Source organism: Bidens hawaiensis, unplaced genomic scaffold (genome assembly GCF_021521415.1).
Source record: "Bidens hawaiensis isolate Kalapana, Puna unplaced genomic scaffold, B.hawaiensis_p1.1 tig00001179_1, whole genome shotgun sequence".
Taxonomy (NCBI): Eukaryota; Viridiplantae; Streptophyta; class Magnoliopsida; order Asterales; family Asteraceae; genus Bidens; species Bidens hawaiensis.
Window position 1 is genome coordinate 3,191,129 of NW_027491068.1, and position 23,602 is coordinate 3,214,730.

A 23,602-nucleotide genomic window follows, 5' to 3' on the forward strand; every position below is an offset into this window, starting at 1 on the left:
GAATGTGTAGAACGAGGGCAGGTACACGTGGAACATATGATCGGGAATTTGCAAAAGGCTGATATACTGACCAAAGCATTGGGTCGGGTCAAGTTTTGTGAAATGAGAGCTCTGTTGGGTACGGATGAGGATGAAGATCCAGGTCAACATTAGGGGGGGGGGGGGGATGTTAAATTAATGTTGACTTAGGAAACAAGTTGTACGAGAAAGTGGGAGAAGTAGTTGGAAGTTACTTGAAAGAGTAAATGGAGAACATGGGGTTCATGCTATGCTACGTGGGTTATTTATAGTTTGTTTTTTTTATCTATTTAAGTGATAGGCTAGTTTGTTTTTTATCAATTACTTTTCATTCACAGTACTTTCATTTCTTCTTTTTAACTAGTTGTTTTTGAAGTTCAATATAAATTAGAAAATTGTCCCAAAATCTCTCTTGTTCTTCTCTGATTACCCCTAACACAACATACCAACATTCAACCCTTCCCCATTATCCTCCATGACATTGTCATGTTCTTTTTTACCATGTGGCTGCTCGTTATCTATCTTTGCAACATTGCCATATTCTTTTTCTTCCACTTAAGTGTATGAATCACCCTTTCATTTCCATAAATAGAATCATTTCCTGTAGTTGTAGTAGACACAAACTCGCCAGCATCTTTCTCTAATGGTCTATAAATGGTGCCCATATAAAAAATTTTCTAACCCATACCTCAATTTTTTTTCCATCAATTACCACGTCGATAACATCTATAATCGGTTTCTATTCCCTCGTTAATATACACACTTTACCAACCGCCATTGGTTCGTCACGTTGCTCATCTAAAAACATACATTCACCCCACACCCTTGCCACTTTCTTAACTACCTCTTGATCCCATCCAGTACCTATCGGTACTCCTAATAAAAATTTACTTAATCAGCAAACATTCATGGACCTTCACACGACGACTGCAAGATGAAACCCACAATTTAGCCTAGCTCCCCCCCCCCCCTTCCCCCACATATCGTATTTTAATATCAGAAAAAACCCTCTTTCATGCAAATCATTAACACGTTGGGAACGACTCTCATGTCATCTAACCATCCCATTAAATAAAACATACCTTTTTATTTAGGTTAAAAACCAAATTGATGATATATGATGGATATACGATACACAACCTTCTCCTTTCCACTACTCTTTCCATGAAGCCTTTACACATAAGATCTCGCGTCTTATTGTGCAGTGGAAGATTCCTAGTTTTATATTAATTAACACTTTTATGAATTTGAATCTTCACCAAAGGATCTTTGGTCTAGTAGTATCAAAGATTAGGTGATATTTTGTCTTTTTGAAATGTAAGAGTTCAAATCCCTTTGTTATAAAAAGAAAAAGGAAAGAACAAATTTATGAGTAAAATAGAGAATGTATGAGTTTTGGTTTAAAACTTTTCAAACTTCTTCATAGTAAGACATATATGGTTATTAAATTGTGTATATGAACTGACCACAAACAAATTCTTGCAAATGATATTCTAATTGAAGTAAAACATACTAGCCTTATAAAAAAGAAAACCAAAGATGATGTGTGTTTTAGTTTTATTCTAATTTTTTGTTATTTTACCAATATAGTAATAGACAAAACTTTGTATGCAAGTATAATAACTTGTTTATTTTATATTTACCTAATTTCAGGTAATTTTTAAAAATATGTTACGAATAATTATTATATTTGGCATACAAAAGTAGCCTAGCAATTTATTCCACGTGGGGTGCCAAAAACTAAACCTAAAATTAGTTCAAATTCCAATTAAAAATAACATTAGGACACCAGTATAGTTATTATATGTGACATCTTTTTATAATTAAAATCATTTAAGAAGTTAACTGTCCTTATAACTATGCATTACATAATACAATGGTTAAGTATCCACGTTGACTCGCCACTTTAATCCAACAATGCAAGCTGGAAATCAAGTCGTACACGAATCTCTCTCATATATCAAATTTTATTCACATGTCATATCACCAAATGTCGATCAATACAATGGTAGACTTATGGTTTTCTTTATAAAAGTTCGTGTGTTTGTGTCTCGTTCGTGACAATTTGTTATCATGTTATGTGCGAGCCAAGGTTTTCGATTAATGCATTTCCCCATGAATTTATGGTGGGTCGGGTTACCAGCTCTGTATGCGATCGAGGGGAAAATGTGGTCTTTTGCTAGTGGGTGTACACATATATCAGAGTTTTGTTGATCGCTCAAAAAAAGTTTACATATAATTTCATCAATAAAATGTTTATTTTAACATATAACTAAAATATATTACAGTTACCAAGAGATATAACAAGTTTTTTTAGTAGTTACATTCTTGTAACACCCACAAAATTCGGTATTTCTAATTCTTCGTAATTACACTTCAAAACTAGGTACCAAAATCAAGAGTGATAGTGATAAAACCAGATAGTGTGGCTTTCTTGACGGCTAAGACCGGATCCATCAACTATGCTTACTACACATCTCGTTGCTTACTAATTTTTATATCTATAATTATTGTATTAGCATAATCTAAGCTTATCCTTATTAATTTTCTCTTTGTAGCCAACTGATATTTGCTGCAAGGGCATCTTGTTATGTTATTTGATGCCATTTTACATAAAAGACGAATATTCAAGTCTTGTAATAAACTTTTAATAGTAAATTAGTTTGTCTTATTTGTGGTCTAGTAGTAAGAAGTTTGGGTTCTTAAGTGAATACTTAAGTTTGAATTCCACCTGTGTCATTTTTAGGTGTTACGCTAGAGACATCTGCTCTTGTGGTGGCACAACGATTGTCTAGTGGCAGTCGCCAGTATAGTTTTCTAGGGGAACGACCAAGTCAAACTCTGAAGTCAGCGTTAACTCGGTTAAGATAAAATAATCTGACCATAGTGGAGTATCAGGGCTCTTTATGAAAAGTGTGATAGCATAAATAAAAGACGTTTTAAAAAATTACGTGGCATGGCTGAAACATAAACACGTGTAATTTTGGCATTTAATAGGAAACCCTTCTTTTCTGATACAACTATCGACTTGTTTGTTACGCGGTTTGTGATTTGATTCTAAATCTAATATATTGATTGTAAGAGGGGCTCAAGTTTGACCGTTATCAAGTGGATAAAATCTCGAAATAAATTCTGTGTTTGAATATTCCTATATATATAATTAGAATTAGAATTATACATATATATTTATTATGTGATCATAACACTTGATAGCAATGTTTTTAACTAGCTAGTCTATATGAGTGTGTAGTAAAAGTGAATTTTCAAGTGGTTGAGCGGTATATTCTTATTGAGACATTAATAAATAGCGTGCTGTTCTTTTCAAGTGGGTACGCTTGTTTGTTTGTTCATTCCTCGATCATATTCTTTTTTAGCAACCAACATCTTTAATCTTGTGAGGGAAGATGATAAAATTCTCGTTTTTAGTTTTCGAACTCAGGACCTTCTCATGATAAAAAAAACTTCCATAACAAGCCTCCAAAGTGGTGATGACCATTCCTCTCATATTTTAGTTTACTGTTTCGAACTATTTAAAATATTAAATTTACTACATAAACATTTGATATTTTATTAACAAGTTTTGGTATTTTTCTTAAAGATCAACTTAGCCTCTAGTAATCCCAAATTTACACCATTGATCATTAACTCTTAGCCTTATAGGGGAGATACACTAGTTTACAAATCTTGATAATGCTAAAACAAGGGCCGTTTGTTAAATAAGTAAATAACTATTCTGGTTAGTACTCAAAAGAATTGGTGATATTTTTGTTTCTATATTTAAGGAAGATCATATGCATCTTTGTGTCTAGTACAAATCTAATGAACCCCTATTTGTGGCCACCACCATCTGAGTTGAAAGATTCTCCATTTATTTTATCTTTTGATTAAAGAGTTGCAAGATGGTGATAGACTTGTAAATCATCATAGTTACTTATTATATCATTAAAATTGTAGAAGTAATGCTACACACACATGTGTATATATATATATATATAGGATTAAATTAATGCGAAAAATGAACTTAATGCAAGAAATGCAATAACTCATTCTAACCGGTTGATAGTTCTGTTTTGATTTTGTTTTAATTAATTACAATGGTATAATTGAAAAAGGATCACAACGTTGTTCTTAATTTAGACAACCATGTAGATTGCACTTAGGTTTTGGAGTCATTGTAAATCGATAATAACAGTTGTAAGAGGACAAACAATCACCCTCACATCGACATCCAAATCTAATAGCTATGTTGAATCTAATCTAGGCACGTCTTCTTTTTTTCTACATGAAGAAACACCAAGTGAAGAACACTTCCGGTTTTGATATTTGAAATCAACTTTCTACACATTCTGGTATGAATGTGTTTGAATCGATTTATTGGTTGTCGAATCTAAAACAAAAACAATCTTGGTTGTGTATTAGATCATATATTTAATGGGGGGTTTTCACCATCATAGAGGTGACCTAACGTTGTGTTTTGAGGAGTGGGGCGATGGACCTCGTCAACTTTCAAGACGGAGATCTATCCCGATCAGTGTTGCAAAAATCCCGACTAGTCATCGACTAATCCCCGATTAATCACTAGTCTCCACTTCACTAATTAATTTTGGGCTAGCCGGCCAATTAATCGGTCAATGGTAAAATCCGGCCAAAACCGGCGGTTTCCGGTCAAATTAGGCCAAATTGGCGGCTTCTGGAAGATTCCGACCAAAAACAACGGTTTCCGGTGTGATTCCGACCAAAATCGGTTGTTTTCCGCGGGAGATTTCAGCAAAAACCCCTGATTTCAAGTGAAATTTCAACCAAAATATGTTTGTGTATATATAAAACTGAAAACTACATATAAAAATGTGTGCATGTATATATAAAACTAAAAATTACACATTAAAGTCCGATCCGATTAATATTAACTAATCCTGATTAATCGCTAGTCACCACCTCACCGCCCGACTAGCGACTAGCGAATCTTACAACACTGATCCTGATAGACGGTCTTTGGAGGAGACAATGGGTTTCTACGAGAGAGCGGATGGGTGAGATCGGTGAAGGTTTTTACTGTTGGTTGATATATAGTCAAATGGAAGAGAGGGGGGTCGTGAGCCCCAAATGTCTTTATGGTTGTTGAATCGATTCCCATGTGATAGTAAACCGTTGAAAATAAATATTAATGTTTATAGCATTAAACGTACAAAACAAATATTATGATGATAAAAATATATAAATGTGAATTCAAAAGGGTAAAATAATTTAGCATATCCTAAAAGGTTTTAAAATTAAAAACACTTGTACCGTTTCAGCATTAAAGTGCATTTTCATACTTTATTATTTATATTAATATTAATATTAATATCTCACAATTATGCCCGTCAACTTGCTATTAATTTATATACTTTCTATATATAATAAATGGTATAACTATTCAAATGAAACCAGTGGGCGAGAATGCAAACCCATGGTCTTGTTGCCGTTTGTTGAAACCAAGTCATACCAATGCTATTTTAATAAGTTTACTAAATACATCTTCTATTTTTTTTATTATCGTCTTTAAGGAGTTAAATGTCTTGGTCAAACTGAAATAAAATAAAAAATTCATAATTTTAAAAATAAATAAATATATAAGCTAATTTTTTAAATAACGCTTAATTTTATAACAATAAACATTATAAAAATATATTATTAAAGATCAAACATCGTAATAGCTAACAACTAACCAATAATTCATGAATATGTACTTACATTGGACAAAAAAAAATACATTGGTCCTTGGTGGCTAGCTTGGTCAACCACGGAGGAGCCTGATGGTCAAAGACGAATTAGCAATGGTGGTCGGTTGGGTTGATCGTTGTAGGTTTTGTCTAGCATTTACAAAGAAGGAAGAAGCCAAGGAAGAATATCAATCGTCGTTATTTCTTTTATTTTGCATTTGAATTTTATTTTGTGTTTTTAGTTTTTAGTTTGGGTCAAATAATTTACAGTGATTAAATGGATTACGGATAAAAAAAACTTTTGGGCCCATTAATTATAAGATGTTTAAGATCAAATCATATTTTTGTAAGTTTTATATTTTGAAAATTATATATAAAAAAATTTTGGCCGCCAAAAATTACGTGTCTTGACTGACGGTCCGACCAGCACCACCCCCAGCTGTGCTTCTATTTCAGGATTATAGTTTAAATGTTTTATATTTTTAAATGTATATATATATATATATATATATATATATATATATATATATATATATAATTTGGCCGCCAAAAATTAAATGCCGTGGCCGATGGTCCGACCAACACCACCCCTAACCGGCCCTGCTCCTATTCCGTGGGTTAGGTTATGCTACACACTTTGAGTAATATAACATAATGTCGAAGAAAAAATACTCTATGTCAAGAAAAGAAATACACAATAACGTAAATAAACAAAAAATATAGTGATAAATATAAAGACACAATGATATAAACAAAAAATCTTAATCCACAAACTTGAAATCAACAAATAAAAACCTAAATTCTCATATCATAAAGCTCGACGAGATAGCTCTAATGCCGCTAACTTGAGTTCAGTCGAATACCGTTTATACAATTTTTACGATTTCTTAATTTTAGAAGTTTTTTATTTGAACTCAATCCAAAATTATAAATTTATTGTGTACGTTTCCAGTTACAAGCGTGAATATTTTCTTTCGAGATGGATGTCTAAAAATTATACATCATTTAAATATATTATAAAAATAATAATTGAATATACGTCGAGTTAATATTAAAGTACTCTGTAGGCCATGACTGCTGGGACCCACTATATTCAACACATGAAAATATATTTTCTTCTTTAAATATGTAGAGATCGTGGACAATGACATTTCTTCTAACCTTGATTGTTTGCTAGTGCCGGTTTCATCTGCATATACATACACATGTATATTTAGTAAGAGAAAATTACCTAAATAACTTTTTTGAATAACAGAAATTGAAAAGTAGCCCATGAGATTTCATTTTCCAAAAATAGTCCACTAAATTCAACTTTTACGTGACTTTTTGATATTCCCCGTGAGTTTTCGTGGACCAATCAAGATCTGTCATATGTTTTCCATTCTCACCTACCACGCTAGTATTCATCCTAAATATGTCTGAAGCGTTAGTTTTGACATCAAAGATAACCTAAAGAAAACCAACTTTAACGTGACGTTTCAAGTTGTTTTCATCGGCAACGTGAGTTTTCAAATAAGATGATTTTTGAGTTATTCTGAAATTCATCTCCAAAGATGAATTTCAAATGAATGTAAACCTCGGAGACGATTTTTGGAGTAATTGAAGTTTGTGCAAGTGAAGTTTTGAAAATGTTTTGGTGGATGGAGTCCACATGAAATTTTCTCCCAAAAAATGTATTTGAACATTGAATTTATAAGAATTAAAACTTTGACTATGGTTTTCAATATAAAACCAATGTGTTTTAAAAAGGGTTAGGTGGATGGAGTTCACATGAGATTTTTCTCCAGAAAAATGTCTTTGAACATGGAATTAATAAGAATTCCAACTTTGACTTGGGTTTTCAACATAAAACCAACGTGTTTTGAAAAGGGTTAGGTGGATGGGGTCCACATGAAGTTTTCTCATCAAAAATGACTTTGAAGATGGATTTTTATTACAATACCAACTTTGACTACGTTTTTCAACATAAATCTCAACGTATTCTGAAAAGAGATGGGGTCCGCCAAACTACTTTGTCTTGAAAACTATCTATGAAGAGTGGAGCTCCGGTGAACCCATGGTGGTGGTGGTGGAGGGTCGTCGTGGGTTGATGAGTGTACCAAGGTAAAGAAACTCGGTGCTTGGAGTTGAGGCGGTGGTGGGTAGTGGTGGTGGTTTGTCGGAGGTGGGGTGGTTGGCCGGAAACAGGCGGTGGCTGTTGGAGGATGGTGGTTTGTGGTGGTGGTTGCGGCGGTATAAGAGGGTGATGAGTATAGTGAAAATAATAAGAATGGAAATAAGAGAGAGTGTGAGTGAAAGGAATAGTATTTTTTTGAAAGTGTGTGATTTGGAAGAAGGTGATGATGGAAGGGTAATGGAGGTGATGTTTGGCGGAAAAGTGGGGATGGTAATGGTGATGGGGAAGAAGGGGTGGTTGTCAACTCCGAAGTTGAAATTCAGTTGAAATTCATATTTGGAGATGAATTTCAAAAAAACTTTAAAAACCATAAATTTGAAAACTAACGTTGCCGATGAAAACAACTTGAAACATCACGTTAAAGTTGGTTTTTTTCATGTTATATTTGATGTCAAATGTAACGCTTCAGACAGATTTGGGATGAATATTAGCGTGGTATGTGTGAATGGAAAACACATGGCAGATTTTGATTAGTCCACGAAAACTCACGGGGAATATCAAAAAGTCATGTGAAAGTTGGATTTGGTGGGCTATTTTTGAAAAATGAAATCTTACGGACTACTTTTCCTTTTCTCTCTCTTCAAAATGGCTATTTAGATAATTTTCTCATTTAGAAATGATTAAAGAAATTTTAGTTTCTTCATATATTTATAGTTTTTTTTTTCTTTTCAGTAATGCATTGTTGGACAAAACAATATGTTCATATATTAGTGTGTCTAACCTTTTTTTTTCTATCAGGTTATGTTTCAAGAAAACTTATTAGTAGCACAATATATATACTATATATAATACAGAAGATGAAAGCAAATTAAGACGCTTTTTGACTAAATAATTTACAAACTATTAAATAAACCTATATAACATTTTAAATAGCAACAATATACTGTTTATAGCATAAAATCTCATGTACGCTTTTAATTTATTTAAAAAATTTATAACTTTTCACTCTAATCATAAAATCTCATTTTTAACCATTTATTATTATTATTTTTAACTTTAAACCAACTTTCCTCCCATGATTATTAAACCGACATAACTTTTTCATACGTTATTTTTTTTTAAATGTTACACCATAAAAACAAACATTTCATTATCTTTAATTTTAGTATGATATTACTGGAATTTTTTTCAATTAAAAAAAATAACATGTTATATATGAGTATTAAAGGCCGATTTTGATGGTCTTTAAGTTAAACATGCGAGCCAAACCTGTTAGAAACGATTATATATATGTCGTTCAAAATAGAAACTAAACCGTTGAAAATTAAAACTGAAAGTTAAAGAAAAACCAATTTTGAAACCTAATCGGTGACCGATTCAAACGATTGTAAAGTTTAAAATCGAACCATGAACACTCATAATTGTTACGTGATTACCAGGGTCTGTTTTCAAACACCTGTCACATCGCGTGGACACCCATCTAGTGTGTATATCGAGCATGAAGTGAATACATTATCCACGGAATCGACCGCATCATACAACAATTGCATATAGCCAATAAATGATTTTCCTCTTTATTATATTATCGATTGTAGGCAAACGATCTTGAAGACCCTCCAAGCGAGCGCGTTTGCTTTTAAGGGGACCCAAGAATTTAAATTGACGATATTTTTAGATGGAGGGGGATTTGCTTGATAAAGAAGTTTTTTTCATCAAAGCAGGGCCGACCTTTAGGGAGGGCGGGGTGGTCGACGGCCCCCAGCCCGACACCCCGTCAGGCCCGTTTTTTTTTTTTTTTAAATTTATATGTATATCTAATGTTTAAACCCAATTACATAATAACTAATTTGGCTTAGTGGCAAATAGGTATTATGCTCAACCAAAAGGTTGTGGGTTCTAGTCCCATTTGAAACATGTTTAAGCTTATTTTTATATAAAACTGGTTTACACAACTCAAATCATAACCAAGTATGTTCATTTAAAAATTTAATTATTCAAAACTAACAAAATACTCATTTTACTTGAGGCCCGAAAAATTTTTTTTGCCTTCGGCCCAAAAAATATTTGGCTTCTCGAAGTCGGGCCTGCATCAAAGCAACTGAAAAAAATAAAATAAAAAAAGAGTTGTTGCCACCCCACGTCCATTCATCTTCGTCTCATTTGTACTATTTTTTATTGTGTTTTTTTGTTTTGTTTATTTTCGTTATTGATTGTGTTTGTTTTCCTTAACATTGTGTATTTTTTTTCTTGATATTGTGTTATGTTACTCAGCGTTGAGTTATATTTTGTTTGGCATTGTATTGCAATCTATTTTATTTTTATATATATCATTGTGTTTTTTGTTTATTTTCGTCACTGTGTTTTTTTTTCTCGGCGTTATGTATTTTCGTTGGGTTTTTTTTGGAACATGAATGTTGTGGGAGACATTTTAGTTTTAAATTTTTTCCGTTATCTATTTATATTTTGAGTTATAATTTTTTATTATTTTATCGAATTACTTTTTGAGGGATTCTTTCTTTATTTATTTATTTTTGCGTCACAAATCTTCCAAATCTTTCACACGCTTCTTAGTACTGTCCCCCCTTTTCATTTTAACTTTTCCTCAAAACTATAAGACCATTGTTGTTTTAAAATTAAACTAGTATTTTGACCGTCGCAACGCGACGGGGAGTGAAACCTTAAGTGAAGAAACTAACAACGTTCAAATGTTACCACAAAATCAGTCGATGATTAACATTAAGAAATAGCAATCAAAGTAATCGAAGTGAGGGGAATTGCAAGAAATACAGACAACCTAAACCGAAACCTAGCTGAAGTTCATATTATTGGTTGGTTTCATATTTCAATATATCATGTTTTCGATTTTGTGTGCGATCCCAGAGTTTTGGGTTAGGGTTTGGATCAAATACAAATGAAATTAACGTGTTGATTGCATGGTTGTAAAAATCGCGCCTAGGCGTTGAGTACTCAACGAGTAATCCCCGCCTAGGCCGAGTTCTCGGTGACCCATCCTCGAGTACTCTCCGACTAAGGCCGAGTACTCCCAACTCCCCAGTCGGCCGCCTAGGGTCCGCCTAGCGACTTTTGCAACCTTGGCTGATTGTGAGAATCAAGTAGAGTAATTATATATATAAGTAGAATTATTATGTAATTACATCATAGGGTTACTCTATGATGTAATTACATAATAATTCTACTTGTATATATAATTACTTTATTTGATTATCACAATTAAAACGTTAATTTCATTTGTATGTTAATTTTTTCCTTTGGGTTATGTCCATACAATTACGGTTACTCATGATAGAATCCAAGAACAAAAGATACATAAAGTCAGCCTCTAAATTTTTTTTCTGCTAAAGTTATATACGATTTGTTATGTATAATTTTCTTCTTTGATTAAACAAATATAAATTGACCCAATGTAAATACTAAAAAGTTAATTAAATCAAATAATTATTTGATGATTATAACTTATACAATAGAATTATAAGTGATAAACTAATAATAAATAAGACTTTTTTTGGATTTTGCAACAAATACATCATTTTAAAAAATATTTTTTAGTACATCATTTTAATAAATAAAATTTCTAACTACACTCTTTGGAAAAAAAATCCCCTCTTCAAACATTTTACATTATCATATTTTCACCACAGGGTGACTATTATTTTATTTTCATGCCGTATTTGTTTTTTATTTTTAGACAACCTATCAACTAACATTTTTTAATCCTATCAGCGGTACTAGTAAAATTCTCTCTTTTATGACTCAAAGCTCACTATAGAAAAAACCTTAAGGAAAATCTTCATAACCAACCCAAAAATAAGGAAAAATTCCCATAATAACCCTTTTAGGAGAGTGAAAAGATAAAATAGCCCTAAATCCTTAAATATTTTTAAAATAGCCCATAAAATTTGGACTGAGGCGGCGCATAGGGAAAAGACCCGACGAGATTTTTAAGCCAATAATTTTTTGACACGTGTAAAGATCGAAAATTCGACCATATTATTGAAAATATGAAGGACACGTCCATATTTAATTATCAAAAAATCTTCTTCTAAAAAATGGTCTTGCCCAATGGTTTAATGATGTTTCCTACCGGATCTCTTCAAATTCTAAAAACATGGAAAATTGTGGCTTTAAACTCAGTCTTTCAAGACGCATTTGTAGTGAATTTGTACCAAGGAGACGAACTATTGGTTTATTTCTCATTAGTTGAAATTTAGTCCACACCGACAAGATTAACTTTTATTCCGTCCACATCTACTCCGACATGATCGTCCAATGAATATAACTTTCATTATTTTCATCTTTGTATATATGTTTCATCTTCTTCTTCCTCCTTCAATTTTCATGAATTTTGATAATGTTGTTGTTTGTTATGATGGTAAATGGTAAACCAGTAATGGAAGTTGTGATTATGTTCCAATAAACTGTAAATGGGGAGGTGTTAGTCTTGCTTCAAACATCAACCATTACAAGCTAATTGATTTACTTGAAGCTCGGTTTAAGGTAACATACATTTCATGAGATGATTGTGGAAGAGAAGATGGATGATTGAGGAAGATGAGATTCTACATATATGATAAGTTATGGACGGACCTGGAAGATATAAACAAAAACCTCGTCTCATTGGTACAAATTCACCGCAAAATGTGTCTTGGAAGACTGAGTTGAAAGACACATTTTTTTTCATGTTTTTAGAATTTGTAGTGATCAGGTATGAAACCTTAAAAAACTGTCTGCCAAGACAACTTTTGAGAATAAGATTTAGTGAGAAATATAGACGAGTCACTCAATATTTTCAAAATTATAGTTTCCTTGGTACAAATTCACCACAAATGCGTTTTGAAAAATTTACTATAAAGGCACAATTTTCCATGTTTTTAGAATTTAAAGGGATCTGGTAGGAAACATTATTATATCGTTGGGCAAAACTTCTTTTAGAAGAAGATTTAGTGAGAAATATGGACGGGTCCCTCAATATTTTTAAAATATGGTCGGATTTTTAGAAATCTTTACACGTGTCAAAAATATATTGGCTTAAAAATCTCGAAGGATCTTTTCCCTATGCGTCGCCTCAGCTTAAATTTTATGGACTATTTTAGAAATATTTGATGATTTAAGGCTATTTTATCTTTTTTTTCTCTCCTAAAAGGGACTGCTATGGGAATTTTAATGATGATCCATATTTGTCGACTTTATAAATAATAATAACATACTTTTGAACACTTCTACTATCAAGTTACTTATATTAGGCGAAAGAATATTGGCACATGTGATATATGCATATATGTGTATGTATATATACATATAATATAATAAAGGGAAAAGTGTTTCATAATAAACAGTTTTGACTTTTGGAAGATCAAAGGGTCCAGGATGACTGGTCTTTCTAAAGCGTACGGATAATATACGTACTTTGTACATGCAAAAGAAAATAAAAAAGTCAAAAACGGATGCACTCTTGTTAAAATTAGAATTCTGATACTACCAGCCTAATATCAATTTATAAACAGACTTTATAATTAGATTAAAATAATTAACGAATCCAATAAAAGAGAGATAAAAAATGAAATGTCTAAATTATATATAAATAATGAGTTTATTAGTTTTATTACTTTATACTTTTATTGTCATATTAATCATTTAGATCTATGTATGAAACAATTTTGTTTTTCACTACTATATTCGGTGACGAAACCATGAGTTATAGGTTCGGATTATCATCAAAATTTTCTTTTTATATTGTTAAAGTAAAATGTAGAACTAATTTTTTTCTTAAAAAAAAACTTAAAATTTATCAAAAAGAAATTCGACAAATTTATGTGACGGGATCTTCAGCCTTTTGGACCCGAGTTTCACCATATCATCAATACTATTTTTTATTAGATTAAGTATAAACAAACTATATATATTTTTGTGACACGTAAATGGATTCAATTGTTGATGAAGTTAACTTAACAAATATATATACTCTTTGACTTTTATTTTTATTTTCCCTGTTGTAACAAACAAATATAACAAGTTTGATGTACTAACGTATGTGTGTATACGTACCTATGTGTGTATGTATGTAAGGCTTAAATATGTGCTATATTATATATATATATATATATATATATATTAATTGAGAGGTTTCTGGTATCTCACATTTGGTTACTATTTTAGAGCTATTACTTTTGAAGCGTCTCTTACAAGTGATTAATGCGTGCGGGTGTTGCCACGTGCCCACGTAGTGTACTCCGATAACTGATTCAAAATTGTCCTCATCTGCAATTTATCCTCATTCCTCAGCCTTCAAGATTCTCTTCCTGGCTTTGTTCTTCAACTCAACTAACTACGTGATTCAATTCAGAAATTCTGGTAATTAGTCATAGTTAGGGGTAATTAGTAGTAACTTTTATTGTCAACAATTCATGACATACAAGAAGCAGGATATGTTGCAGGCTAATGGAATTAGCTATAAGATCAAATCAATGTTGTTTACTGTGGTTTCCTTCTTCCCAGGATTGACTTTAGATTATGTTTACTGTGATAAATCTCAATATTCATTGAAATATGAGAATTTTGTGATCAGATTTTGATTTGTTTGTATTCGCCTTTTTTGACTCGAACAGTTTGACCCGTTACCAACTCGAGCATTAATACATAACTAAAAAATTGATACTTATGATACATCTTAGTTTCTATGATCTATGAATATGTAAGTTAACAACATACTAATCATGTTGGCTGTGTAATTTTTTTGTATTTAAAAGATGGGAAAAAAGGGATACATGTCAACCTGGTCCGACGCGTTAGTAAAAGTTATATTTTATTGTCACTCATTTAATGGCAGATATGCACCAAATATCACAATGTATATTTGAAGAAAACGAATCAGTAATTATCATTTCTAACTGGTTATATCTAATTTAATAGGGATCTTAGAAGGCGAAAGTAAAACCAGTTCGTCTTCTGGTCCTTCCAGCATTATGATTTCAACATACAGTGGGGAAGCCACAGTAATCATGCTACTTGTATACGGAGATCCAAAGGAGAAATATTATCATCCCCAAATGTAAAACATTATCTATCATGGAGTTACAAAAATGTTATCCGAAACTTCCGACTCGACAATCTAATCTTCTGGGTGAGGGTGGGTTTTGATACGTTTTCGAAGGCCGGATTGACAAGTCCACTCATTTGGCTTCACATGGAAGGGCTGGTATGAGTTTTTTGTTCCCGTTATTTCCCATACGTGTTCACATTCTCAAAACTTTGTTAATTGTTTGATATAATTGTTTTAGAGACAGACTGAAATGGCGTACCTTGGCCAGTCATGACATTCTAATTTGATGAAACTGAGTACTAACTGCTCAATGGTTTTGGTGATTCAGTACATGTCTAAGGAAGCATGCATATCATCTTTCTAAAAGTAAGATTATAAGTTTATTAACTAGGTTTCCGCCGCAACGCGTGGGCTCTCATTTTAGTTTTCTTTAAAATAACCCTTGAGGCAGTTTTATGGACACCTGTCTTTGTCAATACTAAGTTTTAATACTAAAAATAAAAGTCAAAAGGCAAATAGTTAAAATGCCAGTTGGGGTTGTTCCCTAACATGCATCTAGTCATCCTTGTTCAGTGTATAATTATTTTAGTGACATAATATTAATCTACTAATAATCCTTATTCAGTGTAGAATTTATCTCGATTCTTTTTGTTGTTCTGTTGGTCTGGCCGGCCCCTATTTTGAGCTTGGGCTTGGGCAGGCTTTTGTTTCATAAAATCTTGTCTTTAATTTATGAAAAGAAAAGATGTTTTATTATAAAAACGTATGATCAAATAGAAACAAGTTTCTTCATTATTTTGAACTCAACATAATTAAGTTTCTTTAATATTATATACTAGATTAGTGACCCGTGTACCACACGAGCGTGAATTAGTAAATTCGTCAGGTAAACATATATGATTATATATTTGAATAAATATAAAAGTATCAGTGGCGAAGCTTGGGCGAGTTCGTCGGGAGGGGGGGACTCAAAATGTATTATAAAATTCATAAACTAGGGTGGGCGGCCTCAAATTTTCGGTATAAAGGGGTAAATTTACACTACGTATACAAATTTTCGGACGAAAAAATGGTCGATTTACACTACCGCGCAAAAAAACGGGGGGGGGGGGGGGGGGGACCCCCGGCCCTAAAGAAGCTTCGCCCCTGAAAAGTATGTATTTACGTGAACAAATGATTTTACGTAATATTATGTTTTTTGCAATTAGAGAAAATTTGATGAACAGAAAGTTGTAAGAGTTATATGTTTACGATTAAACAACAACGTATTGTGTTGATTATTATGTGTATAAAGATTAGAATCACGTATTCATTAGACGTAAAAAGATGTTAAAATGAGCAATTAAAATATAATATTACAATACATAAATTTACAAAACAATAAATTACATACTATAATAAAAGTTATCTGCTTGTTGCTTTTTGATACATAGGGTCCGACATCATATCGACATCATATAAGGTGACACAGATTGCTTATTAAAACTGCTTATCTGCTTGTTGCTTTTTGATACATCAATAAGCTGTTTCGAGAGTGTCTGGACTTTAGAATTGCTTATCCTAGTCGTCTCTTTGCCTCATGTATGACCCGATTAGTAGAAATTAAACTCTGCTAATAAGTTGTTTCTTCAACAAATTTAATTGTTACAAGCTAGTTTACGCATGTAAGGAAAGCAGACATGGTTAACATTGCTTATTATTTCAATTTTATGCTATTAAATAGACAAGAAAGCGATAAGACCCGCTGAAGTTTCTTAATTAGTCGGTTGAGTATCTTCAAATGGATGGATCAAATACAAAAAAAAACATGTTTTTGCTTTGAGCTAAATTATGTAACAGAAGAGTAAAACCACCACCAAAGATGATAAATATAGTCTTATAATATGGTTCGTTTTACTTGCCATGTTAAAAACCATTAATGAATCAGGGGGCCCAAGAGCCACTATAATGAATTTTGGGCTTTGGGCCCTCATTTGAAGAGCCACCATTTAAAAAAAGAATTTACATATGGTTATTTTGGATTTTTGGCTTTGAAAATTAATATGATATAAAGGGATTAGGGCCCGGGCCCTTGTTTTTTAGTTCGATTTGGATCCTCAAAAGCGTACCACCGACCTCGTGTTTTTTGTTTATATTCGTCTGAATAAGACAACTATGTTACAAGTATACGGCCTTGTGTGGTATGGTATGGTATGGTATATGTCCGTGTAAATGTATACTGATTAATCATGATGCACGTCTATATATATCGTATGACTGATGCATTAACATGTGGGGTAATGGTTGTGCATCCAGCATATTGAGAGAGATGAGGCGGTTTTTTACCTTGTGTTTCCATCGTATGACATGTAGGAAATAGTTATGATTTCTTTTATTGTTTTTTAAGCTACAAATCTCTCTTTTTTTTTCACTTTTTATAATAACTTGACCCTTGCTTATTATATATACGTTTTTTTTAAGAAAATGATATATAGGAAATAACTGATTTTAACTCAACCCTATGCCTTTTCTTCTCTACCACACACCGTCCTTCTCCTTCTTCGGCCAACTTCCTCAACAGAACACCACCATCGGTAACATTATCAACAAAACATCGTATTGGAACCCAGGGTTTGTACACATTCCAAATTATCGATCACCTCGTCCACTCCCTCATCCGCCTCGGGTCGTCGCCCATACCTCCAGTGAGTTCATGAAAGATTTTTTTTTTTTTTTTTTTTTTTTTTGAATCAACCGGTTAGTTTTTTAAATTTTGTTTTCCAGTTGGGGGTGGGGGAATGAAAATGTAAGTAAAATAAGAAACAAAATAAAAGGACAAAAAAAACCCATAAATTAACATTAAAACAAAGTTTTCCACTTACTTGTACACCAAGTTTTCTCCTCTCTATATAAGTATGAAATCTCACTCTTTATCTCATAATATTTTGTTTCTTTCGTTAATCAATTAAGATAAAATATATTTCTTTGTTAGTTTCTAGTTATTGTTTTGAAATTCTTCCATCCATCTTATTATTATTATTATTATGTCGATTGATCGACTGTATGACGACGACGACCTTGACCTTGACCTTGTCTACGAACAAGAAGTCCTCCGACAGCCGTTGAATCTAAAGGTGTGGTGGAGTTACTTACTCGCCCGTACTCAATCTCCATTAAAATCCCTCCCCGGAAGCTACAAATTATGGCTCGCCTCTCCGCGAACACCTCCAACGTGTCCGTGACTTGCCTATCTCTCACCCGCATTACCAAACCCTAAACAACACCTTTGAACGTGCATTACTTACCATGCACAAGATGCCTCGTATCTGGATCATGTATTTAACTAGCTAAACCGAGCAGAAGCTGGTTACTAAAACACGTAGGACGTTCGATAGGGCGTTACGCGCATTGCCTGTCACTCAACATCATAGGATTTGGGACCCTTGTAATCCTTGTTTGGTCTTGTTTTTCAAGAGTGGTACTGGTGTTCCGGTCCAGACGTCACGTACGTTTACGCAAGTATGATCCTAGTCGTATAGAGGATTATATTGAGTTTTTGTTGAGTTCAGGGCTGCGGCAGGAGGCTGCCGAGCGGTTGGCTGGTGTCTTGAATGATGATAGGTTTTACTCGGTTAGAGGGAAGACGAAACATAGGTTGTGGCTCGAGCTTTGTGATTTGCTTACGCAGCATGATGATGATGCTACGGGTGGGATGAATGTTGATGCGATTATTAGAGGTGGGATTAGCAAGTTTACGGATGAGGTTGGTCTGTTATGGACTTCGCTGGCCGGTTATTATGTTAGGAGAAGGTTGTTGGAGAAAGCGAGAGACGTGTTTGAAGAAGGGATGACGACTGTTGTCACGGTTAGGGATTTTAGTGTGATTTTTGATGTGTATTCGCAGTTTGAACAAAGTGTTATTGCTTTGAAGATGGAACAAAGTACGGATGAGATCAGTCAAGACGAAGATGAAGAAGAAGAGGATGATCGGCTTAATGTGACAATACTAGAACGCAAACTTAAACGATTTTGGCTATGTGATCATGAAAAGGATGTTGATCTAAGGATAGCAAGACTAGAGCATCTTATGGATAGAAGACCCGAGCTTGCTAACACTGTTCTTCTTCGCCAAAATACTCATAATGTTGAACAATGGCATAGGCGAGTGAACATCTTTGAAGGCAGTCCCACCAAGCAGATATTAACCTACACCGAGGCGGTGAGAACAGTTGATCCCATGAAAGCGGTTGGGAAGCCTCACACTTTATGGGTTGCGTTTGCAAGACTGTATGAAGCTCATAATGATATTGCTAACGCACGAGTGATTTTCGATAAAGCTGTGCAAGTTGACTATAAAGCGGTTGATAATCTTGCGAGTGTATGGTGTGAGTGGGACTGAAATGGAACTTAGGCGTAAAAACTTTAAGGGTGCGTTGGAGTTAATAAGACGAGCTACTGCTGAACCGTCTGCTGAGGTTAAACGCAGAGGTAAGCGAATGCTATAGCTTATTATTCTAGAATAAATTACTTACACTTATTTATCTGTTAAAACTTATTCATCTGATCTGTTAAAACTTTGTGTGTTTCAGTGGCTGCTGATGGCAATGAACCGGTTCAAATAAAGTTACACAAATCTCTAAGGCTTTGGACGTTTTATGTCGATTTGGAGGAAAGTTTAGGCACTTTGGAATCCACGCGTGCGGTATACGAGAGAATCTTGGATCTTCGTATTGCCACGCCACAGATTATTATAAACTATGCAATGCTGCTAGAGGTATGCAATAGTTTTATTTTCTTTATAATCTGCAATGTTATTACTTACTCTTTGCTAAATAATACTTGAATGTTGTTTTTTCAGGATAATAACTACTTTGAGGATACTTTTAAGGTCTATGAACGAGGCGTGAAAATATTCAAATACCCCCACGTGAAAGACATCTGGGTCACATATCTTTCTAAATTCGTCAAGCGATATGGCAAATCCAAACTCGAAAGATGCCGGGAGCTATTCGAGCGTGCTGTTGAAATGGTATGATTTACTATATTAATTAGTTATTTACAAATTACAATTAGGCTTCTAATGAACGAACACGAATATTAAATGAGCTTTTGGTTCATTTGCAGGCACCTGCTGATGTTTTAAAGCCTCTATATCAGCAATACGCAAAATTGGAAGAAGATTATGGTTTAGCTAAGCGGGCCATGCGTGTTGGCTTAGTGTTGACTGACCTTGCTGGAGACGAACGTTGCAAAAAGAAGACCAAGTTTACATGAGGTAACTTTGACTGTTCTGGTCAGTGTTGACTTTTTTACCCTCTGTTGGTCAACGACGACATCTAGAGTGGTAGTACCGGCTTTAACCTGCCTGCAGTTAACATTATGAATGTTTTTGGTCGATGTTTTGTTATAGGCCTATTGCATGTTATAAAATTTCACTATCAAATATGTTTAATGACATGGAATTCTAAACATTAGTGTTCTCAATGCAAGTTTTCATCACAAAAGTTTTTTTTTCTTTGTTTTGGAAGTCATATCTGCAGATAGTTCAATTTTGACTGATTATAAAGTAAAAGTATCAAGGTTGGCTTTTGATAGTCAAACATGATAACGATATCAAGTATCAAGACAACACCAATTGAAAGGGGCGTGTAGTTAAAAAGGGAAATGTTGGTCAATCTATGATATAACAGTACATGTCCTAGTGCACCTGTCTGCCATTCGTGGACATGCATTATATCATGTTGCGTTCCAGTTACCTGCATTTAAATAATGACTGATTAAACATATTCTCAGATTTCTTAAAGGTAATGTGTAATTGTGTAAATAGGGATATAAAACAAATTAATGCATCAAAAGTTAGTCAAACAGCAGTATTTAACAGTTTTGCATCCATGGGTTTTTGAGGATTTTTTCAAAATTTGTTATTAGCAAATTGATCATCAAGCAAGATACTCGAAATCAAAATGATGGACAGCAACAAAATTGTTCACCTGTCGATAAGGGTATTATGGGAATTCTCTTGAAAGTAAGTTTACATAGGATTTTGACTTTATTCGGGTCAAAGTCAACATATGGAATGGTCATGGAGACAATGTTTACTGTTGCTTAGGGGTAGTACAAACGAGCCCAGCCCGACTAAGCTCAAACTTGGTTCTTTTTGACTTACCAGAGCTCTAGCTCGGCTCGTATCAAGCACTTTTTCTAAAGCTCGAGCTCGGCTCATGGGTTGTTTTTACAAGCTCAGATCAGCTCGCTTATTATTTACCAGTCAACTGACATACGTTTTTAAGTATTTTTAAATATTTGAAGGAAAACCTTAAACAAGCCTAAGCTAGGCTTAAGCTCGTGTAGTGCCTTAAACGAGCTAATGCTCGGCTCGAGCTCGGTGATGCATTTTAAAAATAATACACGGAAGTCCAAAAGCAGGTAAAACTAGACGTCCAAAAGGTGGTAATAATAGGGTTGTCGAGCCGAGCCCGGCTCTTTTCGAGTTATACTTTTAAAGCTTGAGCACGGATCGTGAGTAGCTTAGAAGATCTAGTTCGGCTTGTTAACTATCTACTATTAATTAACCGTTTTGCATCCAAGGGTATTTTCGGGAACTTTTAAATTTTGTTACGAGCAAATTGATCATCAAGGAAGATATTAGAAATCAACATATAAAAAGCTTAACAGAAAAGTTAGTTAAAATGAGCGTTAAAAGTTTAAAACTCAATAAAATAAAGTCGCCAAATTAACATATAAACAAATAAAATATTTTGGACGATACTAAAAACTGTTATAAAAATTCACTGTTAAATATGTTTAATGACATGGAGTTCTAAACATTAGTGTTCTAAATGCAAGTTTTCATCACAAAAGCTTTTTTTCCTTTGTTTGAAGCCATATCTGCAGATAGTTCAGTTTTGACTAGCTATAAAGTAAAAGTATGACTTTTGATAGTCAAACATGATAACAATATCAAGTATCAAGACAACACGGTTTTGATCAAAAATCAATTTGAATATATTAATGAAAGGGAAATCATTCACTTGTTCAAGTGCAATTGATGATGCTACCATCTATTAATTTTCATCCAAATTGATGACGTGGAATATTGTAGATGATGAAATGAGTTAAAACTGTAGAGAGCACCAACACACTTCCTCTTGGTCCTGTTTATATAGCCATACAATTACACTCAATAATCAATATTGTTGGAAATCTTATAGTCACCAAATTGGGGCAGCACTTGGAGAAAAAAGCATCAGATAACGTGATATGATCAAGATGCAATGCTGTTAGAGACGAAAGCTCGTGTGTGGAAGTGAGCGCAATGCGATCATAAAATGAATCAAAGTTTTGGAGTGCAAGAAAAGTATATACAGAGGCAGATCTACTATAATGGTGCAGAGGTCGGCCGACCCATGTGAATTTTAAAATTTAGTATAAGTACATATAAATTAGTAAATAATTAACAAGCCGAGCTCAAGTTGTCAAGAATTGAAACGAGCCAAGCTCGAGCCTAGTCAAGCTTGGGCTCGGCTCTTATTGTTTACACGACTTTTAAGTAGGGGTGTGCATAGTCGGTTCGGTTTGGTTATCAGACTGTGTTGTGCGGGCTCGAGACAAAATAAGTTTACTCGTTTAGTTTGTTAAAGTTACATCTAAATTTTAATGTTTATAAACTTCTGTATAATACTATTCATGAATCAAGGGTTGTAAACGAACCATTCGACGGGAAGTTCGTTTATGTTAGTCCGTTTAATAAATGAACGAACATGACAGAAAAAATCGTTAGGTAAGCTTAATGAGCATACACTAACAGAGGCCGCATTCGTTCAATAGTGTTCATTTATTAGTTTCATGTATTAATATTTTGATCTATTTTTTTTACTTTTACTGTGTAAACTGTTATGTTTTGATAACTATGTAAACTATTAAGTTTTGTTGGATATTTTGGGTGTAACTCTGGATTTGTGGCAGAATTTCTGTAGATTTATGATTATTATTCTCGAATTGGTATGCAATTGTTTACGTTAGTGTTGTTTATGTTTGTTTGTCCGTTAGGGTTGTTTATGTTTGTCTGTCCATTGGTGTTCGTTAGCGTCCGGTTATGTATGATAGTGTTCATTAGTGTCCGTTTTCGTTCGTTTACAATATTAACGAACGGACACGCACTAATATGAACAATCTCAATTCCTTAATGAACGTACACACACAAATTTTCCTTAAGTAGAGTGTTCGTGAACCGTCTGTTGTCCGAAAAAACCTTAACGGACGAACACGAACAAGGTCTCGTCATGTTCGGTCATTTACAGCCCTACATGAACCAACTAGAGAACATTCGAATTTTAACTTTTTTACTTAAATATTAAAAACAATATTAGACGAGTTAGTTCAAGTTCTTTTACAAGCTGAGCCCAAGCTCAAATTTAAGCTTGTTAATAATACAAGTTTAGCCGCGTTGACTTGTTTAACCTCAAGCTCAAGCCCAAGCCAAAGATGGCTTGACTGAGTGACTGACTCTCCAAACAGCCCCAACTAACGGAGAACCGGGCCTAATATATGGAAACGGGCTGAGTTGTTTGCGAGCAACTGGAGATCGGATTGATAATAAAACTCGAGTTGGGGTCTCAAATAAATTTCATTTAGTTAGTTATCGATTTTGAGCTCGAGCGTAGTGTATTATTTGAATTTAACTATTGTTGACCTCTATGTATTCATTTAACACTGCATAACCGAGCACGA

At 33.6% G+C, this 23,602-nt stretch overlaps 1 pseudogene across 1 annotated transcript; it reads left to right on the plus strand.

The window, feature by feature from the left end:
• The first annotated feature begins 17,916 nt into the window (after positions 1-17,916).
• Positions 17,917-20,146, plus strand: LOC143562141 (uncharacterized; annotated as a pseudogene). Its single transcript, XR_013140434.1, has 4 exons — positions 17,917-19,360; positions 19,462-19,646; positions 19,731-19,901; positions 19,997-20,146. The product of XR_013140434.1 is annotated as an uncharacterized LOC143562141 (transcript).
• Positions 20,147-23,602: the final 3,456 nt, after the last annotated feature.